Source organism: Heterodontus francisci, chromosome 5, assembly GCF_036365525.1.
Source record: "Heterodontus francisci isolate sHetFra1 chromosome 5, sHetFra1.hap1, whole genome shotgun sequence".
Classification (NCBI taxonomy): domain Eukaryota; kingdom Metazoa; phylum Chordata; class Chondrichthyes; order Heterodontiformes; family Heterodontidae; genus Heterodontus; species Heterodontus francisci.
This window is the reverse complement of record NC_090375.1, coordinates 86,352,470-86,369,972: the sequence shown is the minus strand read 5'-3', so window position 1 is coordinate 86,369,972 and position 17,503 is coordinate 86,352,470. Positions and strand designations below refer to the sequence as shown.

The window sequence follows — 17,503 nt, the reverse complement described above, 5'->3', positions numbered from 1 at the left end:
TTCGATCATTACACAATAAAGATTGAAAGGTTATGATAGAAATCAGACTAGAACGGTGAGTGAAATGGAAGCTAGTAAACCGAATATACAATACAGCAGGATTTTGAAGATTAAAAAAAGAGACTCAAGAACTTCTTGCGCGCCTGAATTACCTCCAGAATAAGCAGCCACTAAATACAGTTACAGTGTGTTTAAACTACTTCAGAGCCGTTGCAAAGCCAGTTCTATGTTTGAGACTAACCCTATAGTGTTAATCAGTGAGGGTCCTTCGGGCTCGAAATGCAAACAGTGAATGTTTCCGTGCACAGAGTACAACACCAGTGTTGTGTCAAACCTAATGTAGAAGTGTTCAAAGGAGCTTCTGGGCACTTGTAATCTTATAGCAATTAATTTTAAATGTTTAAGTATTGAGAACCTGGGAGGCTATCTAACTAAATTTAACTGTAGGGGAGAAGAGCTCTGTGCATATATGCAAGTACTATCCTGGGCAGCAGAACTGAAGTTTCAGACAGGCAGTGTAAACAGAAACACAAACAAGAAATGCTGGTAATACTCAGCAGGTCTGGCAGCATCCGTGGAGAGAGAAGCAGAGTTAACATTTCAGGTCAATGACCCTTGATCAGTTTTGCTGAGTATTTCCAGCATTTCTTGTTTGTGTTCCAGATTTCCAGCATCTCCAATACTTTGCTTTTATTTTAGTGTAAACAGAATATTGCTTAACTGAAACATGAACTGCAGCCACTGATCTTATAAGTGGCAATTGCTGTCTAAACACAGGCCCAGATTTTGCAGTAGGAATGATGGCATTATTTTATGATTTTATACCACATGCATTAAAATTATTGACCAAAATCAAATGAATTTACAACATGGCAAAGCCATAAATCATGATCCACAGTAAATTAAGTAAGAAGACACACTGGGCTAGAATTTGTCATAGCAGGGCATCTGCCATTTGTTAGGCTTACTACTGCACCCTTCAGCTCAACATTTAATTGCCCACACATTGTTGAAAGTGCGAGTTAATCGTGAATGAAATAGGGCATCAGGGACCTGAGTGAACAGGGCAGGGAAGGACTAAGAAGGAGGGTGAATTAAAGGTGGTGACTTGAACATCAAATCACGTGCAGGAAGACAAATAAAGGGGGAAAGAAAGATTGGATTGAGAAAAAGAAAAAAAGACAGCAAGGAAAAAAAATATTAAAAATGACATTTTTAAAATCCCTAAAAAAAAAAATCAAAACCTGAAGAAACAATGCTTGTAACAGTTAATTTTCAGTGCCAGAGAGGGTGATTGCAGATATTAACACTTATCACATCGGTAAAAGGGTACTTGCGCTTTGCAATGACATGACTTAACTTTCTGTGGCAAGTTTAATGGACAATTAATGGGAAAAGACAAAAGTTCCTAAACAAAGAACGGTGTAGGTAAGAGCGAAATGCCTTTTTTGTGAAACTAACAGCGCAGGGGCACAACTTGGACAGCGACTTCTGGATATTCAACTTAACCACGCAAGTGCTCTAAAGACAAGCCTTTGTGCTGACAGCAAATTCTGGCCCATACTTTTCTACCTCTGTACCTTTTATTCATGACCATCACGAGACTGTCTGGTATCAAGCCATGAATGAACCAGAACTTTTTCCAACTCAACACTGGCAAGACTAAAGGTTTCTGTCGGATTAATTAATGACCTCACAGTGAAGGCGTCCCTAGGTAGCATCAACCATAATATGACTGAATTTTACATTCAGTTTGAGGGTGAGAAGAATGGGTCCAACACTAGTATTTTAAACTTAAGTAAGGGTAATTATGAGGGCATGAAAACAGACCTAGCTAAAGTGAACTGGCAAAGTAGGTTAAGGGATAGGTCAATAGAGATGCAGCGACAGACAATTAAAGGGATATTTCAGAATATATAGAATAGATATTCCAACGAGAAAGAAAAATTCCAAGGGGAGGACCCACTATCCCTGGTTAATTAAAAAAGTGAAAGATAGTATCAAATTTAAAGAAAAAGCTCCCCAAATGCATTACCTCACACTTATCTGGAGATAATGCAAAACTGCATCACTTATCTGCCACTTTTACGCCCGTGGGGCGGCACAGTGGTTAGCACCGCAGCCTCACAACTCCAGCGACCCGGGTTCAATTCTGGGTACTGCCTGTGTGGAGTTTGCAAGTTCTCCCTGTGTCTGCGTGGGTTTCCTCCGGGTGCTCCGGTTTCCTCCCACATGCCAAAGACTTGCAGGTTGATAGGTTAATTGGCCATTACAAATTGCCCCTAGTATAGGTCGGTGGTAGGGAAATAAAGGGACAGGTGGGGATGTGGTAGGAATATGGGATTAGTGTAGGATTAGTATAAATGGGTGGTTGATGGTCGGCACAGACTCGGTGGGCCGAAGGGCCTGTTTCAGTGCTGTATCTCTAAAACTAAAAACAATTTCTGTCACAGAGCCAATTCTGGATCCAACCTGCCACATTCCCCTGTATCCCATGGGCTTTCATTTTACTGACCAGTCTGCCATGCGGAACCTTGTCAAATGCCTTACTAAAGTCTATGTAGACCATTTCCACTGCACTACCCTCATCAATCCTTCTTGTTACTTCCTCAAAAAAATCAATTAAGTTAGTAAGACATGACCTTCCCTTAACAAATCCATGCTGACTATTCCTGATTAATCTGTGCCTTTCCAAGTGGCAGTTTATCCTGTCCCTCAGAATAGATTCTAACAATTTACCTACCACTGAGGTCAGACTGACCACCCTATAATTATTTGGTCTATCCCTCGCACCCTTTTTAAACAATGGTACAACGTTCGCAGACCTCCAGTCATCTGGTACCTCTCCTGTATGTAATGAGGATCTGAAGATGATCCTCAGCGTATCTGCTATTTCCTCCCTGGCTTCCTTGAACAGCCTGAGATGCAATCCATCCAGCCCTGGCGATTTATTCACTACCAAGGACGTCAGACCCTGTAGTACTTCCGCTCTCTTTATGCTCATCATATCTAATATTTCACACTCCTCTTTAACTACAAAGTCTACATCAACCCTCTCCCTTGTGAAGACAGAGACAAAAAACTCATTAAGAACCCTGCCCACATCTTCTGCATCCACGCATAAGTTCCCCTGTACATCTCTGATGGGCCTTACCCTTTAATTAGTTATCCTCTTGCTGTTGATGTACTGATAAAACATCTTAGGGTTTTCCTTGATTATACCTACCAATAATTTTTCATGTCCTCGCTTTGCTTTTCTGATTTCCTTTTTTACTCCACCCCTGCATTTTCTATACTCCTGTAGGCTTTCTAAAGTATTAAGTTATTTGTGATCGTCAAAAGCTTTCTTTTTCTGCTTTAAGTTTCTAGATAACCAGGGGGCTCTAGATTTGGCAGTACCACCCTTGATCTTAGTGGGGACATGCCTACACTGTGCCTGTAGTATCTCGCTTTTGAATGTCTCCCACTGGTTTGCCACTGATTTTCCTTCAAGTAGCTGTATCTAGACCACTTTCACCAGGTCACCTCTCAGTTTCTGAAAATTTGCCTTCACCAAATTTATAACTTTTACTCCTGTTTTATCTTTGTCCTTTTTCATGATTATGCTAAAACTTACTGTATTATGGTCACTATCTCCAAAATGGTCATCCACTGTTACTTCCGGCACTTGCCCAGCTTCATTACCAAAGACTAAATCTAGAATTGCGCCCCCTCTCGTTGGGCTTGTTAGGTGCTGGCTGAAAAAGTTCTTTTGAATGCAGTTCAAGAATTTTGTCCCCTTTGTGTCCTTCACACTGTTTGTATCCCAGTTGATATTGGGGTAGTTGAAATCCCCAACCATTATTGCTCTATAGTTTTTGCACTCAGAAATTTGCCTACACATTTGTTCTTCTACCACCCTCTCACTATTTGGGGGTCTATAGTACACTCCTAGTAGTGTGGCTGTCCCTTTTTTATTTCTGAGCTCCACCCATATGGCGTTGTTTGATGATTCATTTCTGCCTTTGAAGCAGCTTAGGACATTTTTGTTGTGTCAAAGATGCACTACAGATTTAAAGTAGTCGTACGCTTACTTCAACTTACGCAGCATCTTTAACATAGCAAACTTTCCAAGGCACCTCACAGATGGCAGCTAAAGGAAGGTGAGGAGAAAGCAAGTCAGAGGGGTCAACAATTTGCATTCATATCGCACTTCAGGAAGATCGGAACATAGGAGCAGGAGTACGCCATTCAGCCCATCGAGCCTGCTCTGCCATTCAATTAAATCATGGCTGATGATCTACCTCAACACCACTTTCCTGTGCTATCCCCTTATTCCTTGATGTCATTATATCCAGATATCCATAGATTTCTGTCTTCAACATGCTCAATGCTTGCGCTTCCACAACCCTCTGGGGTAGAGAATTCCACACATTCACCACCCTCTGAGTGAAAAAATTCCTCCTCATCTCAGTCTTAAATGACCTATCCCTTATTCTGAGACTATGTCCCCTGGTTCTAGACTCACCAGCCAGGGGAAATATCCTATCCACATCCACATTGTCACGCCCTCTAAGAATTTTGTAAATTTCAATGAAATAATTTCTCATTCTTTGAAACTCTAGAGAATACAGACCCAGTTTCCTCAATGTCTCTTAAGACAATCCCACTATCCCAGGGATTAGTCTAGTGAACCTCCATTGCACTTCCTACATGGAAAGCTTATCCCTCCTTAGATGAGAAACCAAAACTGTACTCAATACTCCAGGTGCAGTCTCATCAAAGCTTTATACAATTGCAGCAAGACTTCTTTAGTCAAAACCCCTTGCGATGAAGGCAGACATACCATTTGCCTTCCTAATTGCTTGTTGCACCTGCATGCTAGCTTTTAGTGACTCAGGAACAAGGACACCGAAGTCCCTTTGGACATCAACACTTCCCAACCTCTCACCATTTAAGAAATACTCTGTCTTCCTGTTTTTTATACCAAAGTGGATAACTTCACACTTATTCACATTATATTCCATCTGCCATGTTTTTGCCCATTTACTCAAGTCTTCTTGAAGCCTCCTTGCATCCTCCTCACAACTTACATTCCCTCCTAGTTGTGTGTCATCAGCAAATTTGGAAATAATACATTTGGTCCCCATATCCAAATCATTTATATAGATTGCGAACAGCTGTGGCCCAAGCACAGATCCTTGTGGTAATCTACTAGTAACAGCCTGCCATCCTGAGAATGACCTTTTATTCCTACTACTCTGCTTTCTGTCTGTTAACCAATTCTCAATCCATGCCAGTATTTTGTCCCCAATCCCATGTGCTCTAATTTTGTTTACTAACCTCCTATGTGAAACCTTATCAAAAGCCTTCTGAAAATCCAAATACATCACATCCACTGGATCTCCTTTATGCCACAAGTAACACCCTCCAAAAACTCCAACAGGTTTGTCAAACACGATTTCCCTTTCATAAATCCATGTTGACGCCGCCCAATCATGTCATTATTTTCCAAGTGTCCAGTTAGCTCTTCCTTTATAATAGATTCTAACATTTTTCCTACTAATGACGTGAAACAGTTCTTGGTTTTCTCTCTCGCTCCCTTCTTAAATAGTGGGGTTACATTTGTTACTTTCCAGTCTGCAGAGACCCTTCCAGAATCTATAGAATTTTGAAAAATAACCACCAATGCATCCACCATCTCTATTCAATACTCTGGGATGTAGCTCATCTGGTCCAGGGGATTTATCAACTTTCAATCCAATTACTTTTTTGAGTACTATCTCTTTACTGATACTAATTACTTTCAGTTCCTCATTTTTACAAGTCCCTTGATTCCCTAGTATTTCTGGGATATTTTCTGTGTCTTCCTCCCTGAAGACAAACACAAAGTAATTGTTTAGTTTCTCCACCATTTCCCTATTCCCCATTATAAACTCTCCTGTCTCTGCCTGCAATGGACCCACATTCGTCCTTGCTAATTGTTTCCTTTTCACATACCTTACAGTCTGCTTTTATGTTTCTAGCTAGCTTACATTCAGAACCTCGTTTCCCTTTCTTTATCAGTTTCTTGGTCCTCCTTTGTTGGACTCCAAATCCTCGGGCTTACCAGTTTTTCTAGCGACCCTATAAGCCATTTCCTTTGACCTAATGCAATCCTTAACTTCTTTAGTTAGCCACGGTTCAGTCACCTTTCCTGTTGGGTTTTCGTCTTAAAGAATTGTATATTTGTTGCAAACTGTTTAATACTTCTTTAAATACTAGCCATTACCTGTCTACCGACAATTTTTTTAAATCTATTTTCCCAATCCACCATAGCCAACTTGCTCCTCGTACCTTCATAGCTTCCTTTGTTCAGATTTAAGATCCTAATTTCAGAATGAACTATATCTCTTTGCAACTTATTATAAAATTCTATCATATTGCAGTCACTACTTCCTAATAGCTCCTTTACAGTAAGGTTATTAATTAGCCCTTTCTCATTACATAATACTACATCTAAAATAGCCCGATCCTGAGTTGGTTCTTCAACGTACTGCTCCAAAAGCCCATCTCATACAGACTCCAGGAATTCATCCTTCACAGCATTAGTGCTAATTAGGTTTACCTAATTATATATATATATATTTGAAGTCACCCATTATTACTGTATTGCCCATGCTAAAGTCAGCTCTAATTTCCTGATTTATACTGTGCCCAACATTACCAGTACAGTTTGGCAGCCTATAAACAACTTCCACGAATGTTAGCTGCCCCTTGCTGTTTCTTAGCTCCATCCAAACTGATTCTACATCTTGCTCCTTTGATCTAAGATCCTCTCTCACTAATGTACTGATCGCTTCCCTTATTAAACAGCACTACCCCACCTCCTTATCCCCTCTGCCTATCCCTCCTAAATGACAAATATCCCTGAATATTCAGTTCTCAGTCCTGGTCACCATGTAACCACGTCTCCGTAATGGCAATTAAATCATACCCATTTACCTCTATTTGTGCTTTCAAATCATCTACCTTTATCTGAATGCACGCAGCATTCGCAACGAGTGCCCTTAACTTTGTCTTAACATTATTCCTCATTCCGATCCTATTTGATGTTTGCCTACGTCTTGTCTGCCTTCCAATTTTGCTTACTACTTTTCTACTTCCTGTTCCCAGTTTTGCTTCCCTCCAATCTGAGCTCCCTCTTTGTTCCCAACAGCCTGACAATTTAATTTAAACCCTCCCCAACAGCACGAGCAAATCTCCCTGCAAAGATGTTAGTCCCAGTCCTGCTAAGGTCCATCTCGTACCAGTCCCATCTATCCCAGAACAGATCCCAATGCCTCAGCAATCTGATGCCCTCGCTCCTGCACCAATTCTCCAGCCATGTGCTAAATCATTTAATCCTCCTATTGCTATGCTCACTAGCACATGACACTGGGAGTAATACTGAGATTGCTGCTTTTGAGGTCCTGCTTTTTAATTTCTTTCCTGTCTCCTTCAACTCTGCATTCAGGACCTCATCCCACCTATGTCATTGGTGCCAATGTAGACCATGACCTCTGGTTGTTCACCCTCCCCCAGAAGAATGTCCTGCAGACGCTCTGTGATATCCTTGACCCTGGCATAGGGGAGGCAACATACCATTCTGGTGTCACATCTGTGGCCACTGAAACGCCTGTCTGTTCCTCTAACTAATGAATCCCCTATCACTATTGCCCTTCCACTCTTCTTCTTCCCCTCCTGTGCAGCTGAGTCACCTGTGGTGCCATGGACTTGGCTGTTGCTGCACTCCTCTGAGGAACCCTCGCCCACACCAGTATCCAAAATGGAAAACCGGTTAGCAAGCGCGATCGACTCAGGGGACTCCCGCACTACCTGCATGGTTCTCTTAGACTGCCTGGCGGTCACCCATTCCTTCTCTGCCTGCACATCATTACCTTGTACAGCAGGGAGTGGCTCTTTTGTTGGGCTGAGGTAGGGTAGAAGGAGCATCTGTATGGCCAATCCCACACTAGATCCTGGAGTGCTCATTATTTATGTTGATGACAAATATGACATGCACAATCCCTCGGTACTTACCTTGAAACATAACAAAATTCTCTCCTTGAAACAAGATACTCATGACAAAGCTGTTCACTTTATGAGGCACTGCAGTTCTTAAAAGCAAAAGACAACTGACCCCATTCCATTAATGTAAGCATTTGAAAGCTCGTTTGTTTTAATGCTTTGTTAATGCCACTGGACCACACTTATAATAATGCACAAAGTATAGTATTTGCAAGAGTTTTGTTCAACAAGAAAGCATTTAATAGATATACAAAATGTAGGAAACACAGTCAGAGGAACATGTCCAAGTGTTTTAATTGAAATTAACTTTATTACATGTTAAAAACATATTCAACAGTTTCTCCTCAACACTGCAAAATAATTTAAATTTTAAAAAAGTGTCAACATTTTAACAACCGTACAACTCAGTGGTACAAAGTTACAACTACGTAAAAGTTGAAAAGGAATAAAACCAGACAGAACACCTCGACCTAGGCACCAGAAACGAAAACAGAAAACCCAGCCCTGTCGACCCTGCAAAGTCCTCCTTGCTAACACCTGGGGGCTTGTGCCAAAATTGTGAGAGATGGATATGCTTGAGGGGTCGAATAGCCTACTCCTGCTCCAAATTTGTATGTTCAAATTTAACTGAATAAAATTTTGAATGGTTTCAATATTTTTAAAACTAGTACTAAATCATAAAACAAATAAAATTTCTTGATAGAACTACCTATAGTACAAAAAGTCCATTACTTTGCCGGTCTTCCAATTCTGCCGGACAATTGGTTAATGCAGTCGTCCAATATACAGAATATGAAAAGATTTCATAAATCAACTAGTTTCTTCAATGTTACTATTAGTGGTTGTGGAAGCACCTTCCATGCTTAGTATAATTCGTACTCGACTGATGTATCAGCTACAGGTATGCTGTTTTGTCACATAAAAAGAGCTGGTCACATTCTTCAGCAGCCAATCTCACAGACCACTCCCAGTAATCAGCATCACTAATTATATCCATCATATTGGCACATGCAATTTCAATTTCTTTTTTTTCAGTTACAGTGTTTTTAAAGGAACCTTTTCAATCTGAAGTAGCTCATCATGCATGGAAGGAGGCGTGAAGAAGTAAACAATGGAAAGGAAGAATTATGAATTAAAAAGTGAACTGTTAAACAAAGCCAGACGAACATGGACTTGTACCACAGTCAAAATGGAGTAGCGGGCACATGATCCCTCCTGTTCTGGAAAACAACGAACCTGCCTTAAAGGATGGAGCATGTTAATTCTGAAATAGCTCGGGGGGTGGGGGGAGCCTTTTTGAAATTGAAAGGAGCACTATTGCATCTTAATGACTCTTAGCAACTTGAATGAACTAACAAAGGATTCTGAAGACAGACTGACTCACAGCCCAAACCAAAATAAATAGGTGCGCAATAGCACCATGTTAACAGAATGGTTTCTATTCTTGTTAGATTTTTGAAATATCGGGGAGTTAAGGGCTAAGAGGAGCTGGCACAAAAGAAGAGTTGAGGTCTGGGGCAGATCAGCCATGATCTTATTGAATGGCGGGGCAGGCTTGAGTGCCCGAATGGCCTACTATTGCTCCTATTTCTTATGTTCTATTCAGACATCAATCGATAGCCATGGGCTCCACATCCTGGTCCATTGTGTGGTCACACCAGGGGAGAGGGCCATGTGTCTCCTAACAGAAACTCTAATGTGATGGACGTTTTACATTAAAAAGATAGCCCGGGGTGGTGGGGGGGGGGGGGGGGGGGGGGGGGTGGAATCAAGCCATCAGAAAGCTGTCCGGTCAGAGGCTGTGCAAGAAATCCAGCCAGGCAAGGATAATCCTGAACAACGGAACCACTACTACAGCAGAGACATCACAAGGCTCTCCATCGGTGAAGCCAACAACATACAGACCACCAGCCTTGTGCTGAGTTGTAACCATGAGAACTGTACAGCACCACAAGAAGTTCAAGACTTCAAACACCCAGGCCTGCACCTTTAAAAAAGACTGCCCTCCTAAGAAAATTCAACAGATTTACTGTAAACCACAAACACTTGCTTCACTTTGGACTTTAAACTACCCTTTTCTCTATCTCTGTTCGTGTGTGTGTGTGTGTGTGTGTGTGTGTGTGTGTGTGTGTGTGTGTGTGTGTGTCTGTGTGTGTGTGTCTGTGTGTGTGTGTCTGTGTGTGTGTGTCTGTGTGTGTGTGTCTGTGTGTGTGTGTCTGTGTGTGTGTGTCTGTGTGTGTGAGTGAGGTTCAACCATTTTGGGAATTGTGTAAAAATAGTTATTTTTTTAACCTACAAGAAAACCTGCCATTGCCATTTTCTGCTTATTTGACCCAAAAGACACTATGGGGCTAACGTATCATTTTTAACAAAACATGATTGCGCTCAGTTGGGATGTGAATAGTGGGGGTCACCCACACCCCTTTCTACCTGTCTGCAACACTCTTTTAGAAAAAAAGTGTCACCAATGCAGATACTTTGAAGTGAATTTTCAGCAAGGAAAGAGAAAATATTTCTCATCCAAGGGGAAGTAGTGCATCAGCATCTGCCTTTTCTTTAATTCTTTGTTTTCAATGCTAAGCTACTATTATAAACAATCCAGCCAACCTTTTGAGAGTTCAAATGGAATACCTGTGAGTTTGGCAAACAACTATATTGTTGCCTTCAGCACTTGTCCAGTTACTGTTCCTTCCTTTTCTCTGGCAACTGTCAGTCACGAGTAGATGCTCCACCACCTTGGGCTTTTCCCTCAAGTTTGCTTTCCCAGCGGGTGATACTATCTCAATGCCATTGCCACAGTTTTTATTTGTTCTTTGCAACCATGCACTTGTGGATGCAGGAATCTTAAATTCTTATTGCACATCCTTACACTTTTCAGTTGTTACACTCATTACTTTTATTATTTTTATTGCAAAAGACAAAGTTATTCTCTTGCATTTTGTCTCCATTGTTCAAGTCTGCATCATGATGTGTAACATGCCTAAGTATCACAGAACAGTCAAAAAATGAGAAACACATTAATAGCATGAAAAAATCACTATAAATGGGTACTATGTTCTCATGCACTGTATTAAAATTGGGACCTTGGAGTGGGCTTTCAACTTAACACCAATAAAACTGGTCTTGCCTTCCTTTTCTCACCAAAAATTTCTTATCCTAGTCTATTTTTGGGTAATTAAAATCTCCTAAAATTAGAATTGTGTTGTTAATAGACATTCTTCCTTAATTCCCACCCCTTCTTTTTGAGTGGGGAGATAAGGGAGGGAGATTGCAATCTGTTACATCCTAGTATTCCCAAACACAAACTCAGATCCAACAACTTTATTGCGTTATGTGCTCGTGCTTTAATATGAGCTGTTATTTTCTAAAAAAAAGTCTTAAGACCTTGTACCAACAGCCTCTTCACCCAAAGTTGGCAAACTACAAGTCACACTACAAAAACTGAGGTAATCCAGCATTATTAGTCTCTTTGGCAACAATAGATGCACACCCTAGTACAGACCACTAGTGACCACGCTCAAATACACTGTTGAACACAATCTGCATTATCAAAATCCTGCCCTTCTAGAATGCAAGTTAACCCAGTAGCCATAAAGGCAACAGAGCACATCAGTTGAAACACAAAACCAAGAAAGAGTAAGAGGATTGAACACTAGTCTTAGAAAAATAAAATCTATATTGGAGCCAGGACAGAGACAGAATCAAAAATTTTAAACTGTGTATAAATTTGATAACCATGTTCATATATGAAAAAGCTAGCACCGCAGCCTGACAGCTCCAGCGACCTGGGTTCGGTTCTGGGTACTGCCTGTGTGGATTTTGCAAGCTCTTCCTGTGACCGCGTGGGTTACCTCCGGGTGCTCTGGTTTCCTCCCACATGCCAAAGACTTGCGGGTTGATAGGTAAATTGGCCATTGTAAAAAAAAAAAAATTGCCCCTAGTGTAGGTAGGTGGTAGGAGAATTGAGGGAAGGTGGGGATGTGACAGGGAATATGGGATTAGTGTCTTCTTTGGCCTCCTTGTCTCAAGAGACAATGGGTAAGCGCCTGGAGGTGGTCAGTGGTTTGTGAAGCAGCGCCTGGAGTGGCTATAAAGGCCAATTCTAGAGTGACAGACTCTTCCACAGGCTGCAATAAAATTGGTTGACAGGGCTGTTACGCAGTTGGCTCTCTCCTTGCGCTTCTGTCTTTTTTCCTGCCAACTGCTAAGTCTCTTCGACTCACCACACTTTAGCCCCGCCTTTATGGTTGCCTGCCAGCTCTGGCGATCGCTGGCAACTGACTCCCACGACTCGTGATCAATGTCACAGGACTTCATGTCGCGTTTGCAGACGTCTTTAAAGCGGAGACAAGGACTGCTGGTAGGTCTGATACCAGTGACGAGCTCGCTGTACAATGCGTCCTTGGGGATCCTACCATCTTCCATGCGGCTCACATGGCCAAGCCATCTCAGGCGCCCGCTAGCTCAGTAGGGTGTATATGCTGGGGATGTTGGCCACCTCGAGGACTTCAGTGTTGGAGATGCAGTCCTGCCACCTGATGTCAAGGATTTTCCGGAGGCAGCGAAGATGGAATGAATTGAGACGTCGCTCTTGGCTGACGTACGTTGTCCAGGCCTCGCTGCCATAGAGCAAGGGACTGAGGACACAGGCTTGATACACTTGGACATTTGTGTTCTGTGTCAGTGCGCCATTTTCCCACACTCTCTTGGCCAATCTGGACATAGCAGTGGAAGCCTTTCCCATGCGTTTGTTTAATTCTGCATCGAGAGACAGGTTACTGGTGATAGTTGAGCCTAGGTAGGTGAACTCTTGAACCACTTTCAGAGCGTGGTCGCCGATATTTATGGATGGGGTATTTCTGACATCCTGTCCCAAGATGTTTGTTTTCTTGAGGCTGATGGTTAGGCCAAATTCGGTGCAGGCAGCCGCAAACCTGTCGATGAGTCTCTGCAGACACTCTTCAGTGTGAGATGTTAATGCAGCATCATCAGCAAAGAGGAGTTCCCTGATGAGGACTTTCCGTACTTTGGTCTTCGCTCTTAGACGGGCAAGGTTGAATAACCTGCCACCTGATCGTGTGTGGAGGAAAATTCCTTCTTCTGAAGACTTGACCGCATGAGAGAGCAGCAGGGAGAAGATGATCCCAAACAGTGTAGGTGCGAGAACACAGCCCTGTTTCACACCACTCAGGATAGGAAAGGGCTCTGATGAGGCTCCGCTATGCTGAATTGTGCCTTTCATATGGTCATGGAATGAGGTGATGATACTTAGTAGCTTTGGTGGGCACCCAATCTTTTCTAGTAGTCTGAAGAGACCACGTCTGCGGACAAGGTCAAAGGCTTTGGTGAGATCAACGAAAGCAATGTAGAGGGGCATCTGTTGTTCACAGCATTTCTCCTGTCGCTGGCGAAGGGAGAACAGCATGTCAATGATGGACCTCTCTGCTCGAAAGCCACACTGTGCCTCAGGGTAGACACGCTCAGCCAGCTTCTGGAGCCTGTTTAAAGCGACTCAAGCAAAGAGTTTCCCCACTATGCTGAACAGGGAGATTCCACGGTAGTTGTTGCAGTCACCGCGGTCACCCTTGTTCTTAGAGGGTGATGACATTGGCATCGCGCATGTCCTGTGGTACTGCTCCCTCGTCCCAGCACAGGCAAAGCAGTTCGTGCAGTGCTGAAAGTATAGCAGGTTTGGCACTCTTGATTATTTCAGGGGTAATGCCGTCCTTCCCAGGGGCTTTTCCGCTGGCTAGAGAATCAATGGCATCACTGAGTTCCGATTTTGTTGGCTGTACGTCCAGTTCATCCATGACTGGCAGAGACTGGGCTGCATTGAGGGTGGTCTTCGTGACATTTTTCCTGGAGTACAGTTCTAGGTAGTGTTCCACCCAGCGGTCCATTTGCTTGCGTTGGTCAGTGATTATGTCCCCTGATTTAGATTTGAGGGGGGCAATCTTCATGATGTTTGGCCCAAAAGCACTCTTAATGCCATCATACATTCCTCTGATATTTCCTGTGTCAGAGGCCAGCTGAAAATGACTGCATAGGTGTTACCAGTAGTTATTTGCGCAGCGCCTTGCTCTTATTTGTGCAGTGCTTCTGGCTGCTTTAAGTGCTACGGATGTTAACGCGCTGGGGGCTTTCTTGTAGTTCAGCAGTGCAATGCGCTTAGCGGCTATGACAGGTTCCAGCTCTTCAATGCGAGATTGAAACCAGTCTGCATTCTGCTTCACACGTTTGCCATAGGTGGTCATTGCTGAGTCAAAGATGGCGTCTCTGATGTGGGCCCACTTGGTCTCTGCATCCCCTGCAGGAGTGTTTTGAAGGGCTTTTTCAAGTGAACTTAGTAACTTACCTAACAGCTGTGGATGAGAAATTCTGCTAGTGTTGATGCGCAGGCGGCCCTTCTGCTTGGAATGATGCAGCTTCTTTGGTTTGAGGCTAACCTTGCTGCACACCAGGGAGTGGTCGGTGTCGCAGTCCGCACTGTGGAAGCTGCATGTGATTTGAACGCTGTCCAGAGAGGCTCGCCTTGTGACGATGAGGTCCAGCTGGTGCCAACGGCGTGATCTTGGGTGCCTCCAAGAAACCTGGTGACAGGGTTTAGTGTGAAAGAATGAGTTGGTGATGCAGAGGTTATGATAGGTACATAACTCAAGCAGTCTCTGACCATTCTCATTCGTCCTACCAGTGCCATAGTGCCCAAGGCAGGAGGGCCATGAGTCATGGTCGGCCCCAACCCTGGCATTCAAGTCCCCCAGCAGGAACAGGTGTTCGGTGTTGGGGATGCTACTAATGATATTATGTAGTTCCTCGTAGAACTGGTCTTTAGCTTCAGGTGGGGAGCAGAGTGTTGGAGCATAGATGCTGAGTAAGTGTACTGGACCAGAGGTGGTGAACAGACGGATGGACAGTATGCGTTCCGAGCCATTTGAGGGTGGCTCTATCATGCTGAGCAAAGAGTTTCTGATGGCGAAGCCCACTCCATGCTGTCTTGGTTCTTCAGGATCCCTGCCCTGCCAGAAGGTGTAGTCTTGCTCTCTTAGAGATCCGCTCGCAGGGAGGAGTGTCTCCTGGAGTGCTGCAATGTCTACATTGAGTCCACTGAGCTCGTTGTTAATGATGGCGGTCTTCTGAGAATCGTTGATTTGTGTGAGGTCTTCCGACAGGCCAGGACACATAGTTCTGACGTTCCAGCTTGCAAAGCGAAGGGCTGGTACCTTCTTTCCTTTTTTCATGTTGTTTGGTGCGGTGTTGCAGTCCACTTGTCGGGCAATGACCCTGAGCTCCAAGCACCCATTGAAGCTGGTGGACTGTGGCGGGACAGAACCTTACTGACCGGGGGCTGCCTGGTTTGAGGCGGGCGGTAGCTGTCCAGTGAGATGCGATGACCTCTCCCACCGACAAAGGAAACCCGTGGCGCCCAATCTCTACGCCAATTGAGCTGGACTTATAACCCGTAACTGCTGCCTTCCATGTTGATTTGGATGTGACTATGAGGCGACTATGGAGTGACCTCTCCATGGCGCATGCCTGGGCGGATGTATGGAGGTTGTGAGTTGCCCAATCGCCAAAACCCCCCTCTCGGCCTTCCTGTTGGGGTCCAAAGGAGTGCAGAGCACGACGTTTGGCACCGGTATGGCTGCAGGAACTGCCGGAAACATGCCAAAGGTGACACATGACCGCCTTCGGGGTTCTGCTCCGGATTTTCTGTTTGGGTTTACTCCCTTAGCCTTGGACTCTCCCGAGACGCCCACTAGGCAGTGGGGTTGTTTGGGCCCCTACACAGGAGTAGGTGGATGCCGGTGGAAGAAGGTGGGGGGGGAAGGGGGTGTGGGGGGGGGGGGGGGGGGAAGGGGGTGTGAGGAGGAGGGGTGCGGTGGGAAGGGGTGGAGGGAATGGGGTGCGAGGGGAAGATGGTGCGAGGGGGGAGCTGGGAAGGGGGCTGCAGGGGGTAGGGGAGAGGGGTGCAGGGGAAGGGGGTGCGAGGGGGGTGGGGGGAGGGGGTGCAGGCAACAAAACACCTCACCAGCTCCCACCATTGTCCCCCCCAAAATGATGCACTGCCACTGGGATCGGGACCCGGGAGCCGAGCCAGAGCCGCGGGGAAAGCCCTCGTGGAAACAGCGCGGAGCCGTCGTGTGAGCGGGAGCCGCCGCTGGGACCACAGGGCCGCTCCGCCCCCCGATAGCCCCGATTAGTGTAGGATTAGTATAAATGGGTGGTTGATGGTCGGCGCGGACTCGGTGGGCCAAAGGGCCTGTTTTGGTGCTGTATCACTCTATGACTCTATTCAGACTGATCATAGCCATTGTACCATTGGGCTTGTGTTGGGGGATTGGGGGGGTGGGGGGGGTGACAAAAGGATATCAGTTGGAGTGCCCACTGCAGTATCCAGTATGGGTCAGAACAGTGGGTACAGCTGTGATACCTTCTGTGGCAAAACACATGATTGATACTCACTGGGCATGCTCAAGAAATTACACTTTGTGCAACATAACTTGATCTGTTGCCATTGCCAATGGAACTGTATCTCAGCAAGAATCATAACATTCTGGGAGATACTGTCAAAAGATATGGCCCTCAAATTTCACAGGGAGCTTTAGCCTGGCTGCTGTCCTAACCAGGTGTCAGCTGTGGCTCAATGGTCGCACTCTCACATTTCAGTCAAATGTTGTGGATTCAAGTCCTCTACAAAGAGGAGCACAAAATGTAGGCTGACACTCCAGTGCAGTACTGAGGGGCTGTTGCACTGTTGGAACAGTGGGCAGTCATTCGGACTTCCCTGTCAGGACATAAAAGATTCTATGGCACTATCTGAAGAAAAGTAGCAGAGTTCCCTCCTGGTCAGTACGTATACCTCAACCAACATCACTATAACACAGATAGTTGTCACATTGTTGTTTGTGGGATCTTGCTACGTGCAAATTACTTGTCCCATTTCCTATATTACTACATTTGAAAAGTTCTTTGTTGGCTGTGAAGAACTTTGGCACATCCTGAGGATGTGAAAGGCACTATATAAATGCAGGTTTCTTTTTTCTTTAACTCCAGCAGAACTTCCAGAGAAATGGCACAAACAACTGCTCTCAGTCATTTATGTTACTTTTCAAGGGGTTCCACTGATCTGCTGCTGGAGCTACATCAGGATACTGAGGGAACCCCTGTGGAATACCAGGGCAGACAAAGTAACCATTATAGTTAAGTCACTACAACGCACATACTGCTGATCAGATTTCACCAATTGGAAACAAACTTCAGCAAATGTCTTTAATTTTTTTTCAACGTTTGTTGGCGCGTTTAGTCTCTTGGTTAAGTAAAGCAACATTTAAGTTCTTTTGCTTGCAGAACAAACTCTTGATGGCTCATTACTGTGCACAGCATAAACTCTCTTAACAGTTAGCCTTTTTGACTGGGTAACGCTTTAAAAGAACAGCAGAGACTTAAATCTTAAAAAATAGGAGTTGCTATAAAG

General features: G+C 44.3%; 1 protein-coding gene across 4 annotated transcripts in view; it reads right to left on the bottom strand.

The window, feature by feature from the left end:
- The window catches only part of rock1 (Rho-associated, coiled-coil containing protein kinase 1), a 287,505-nt gene that overhangs the window by 191,578 nt on the left and 78,424 nt on the right, over positions 1 to 17,503 (bottom strand). The gene's annotated exons all lie outside the window — the stretch shown is intronic.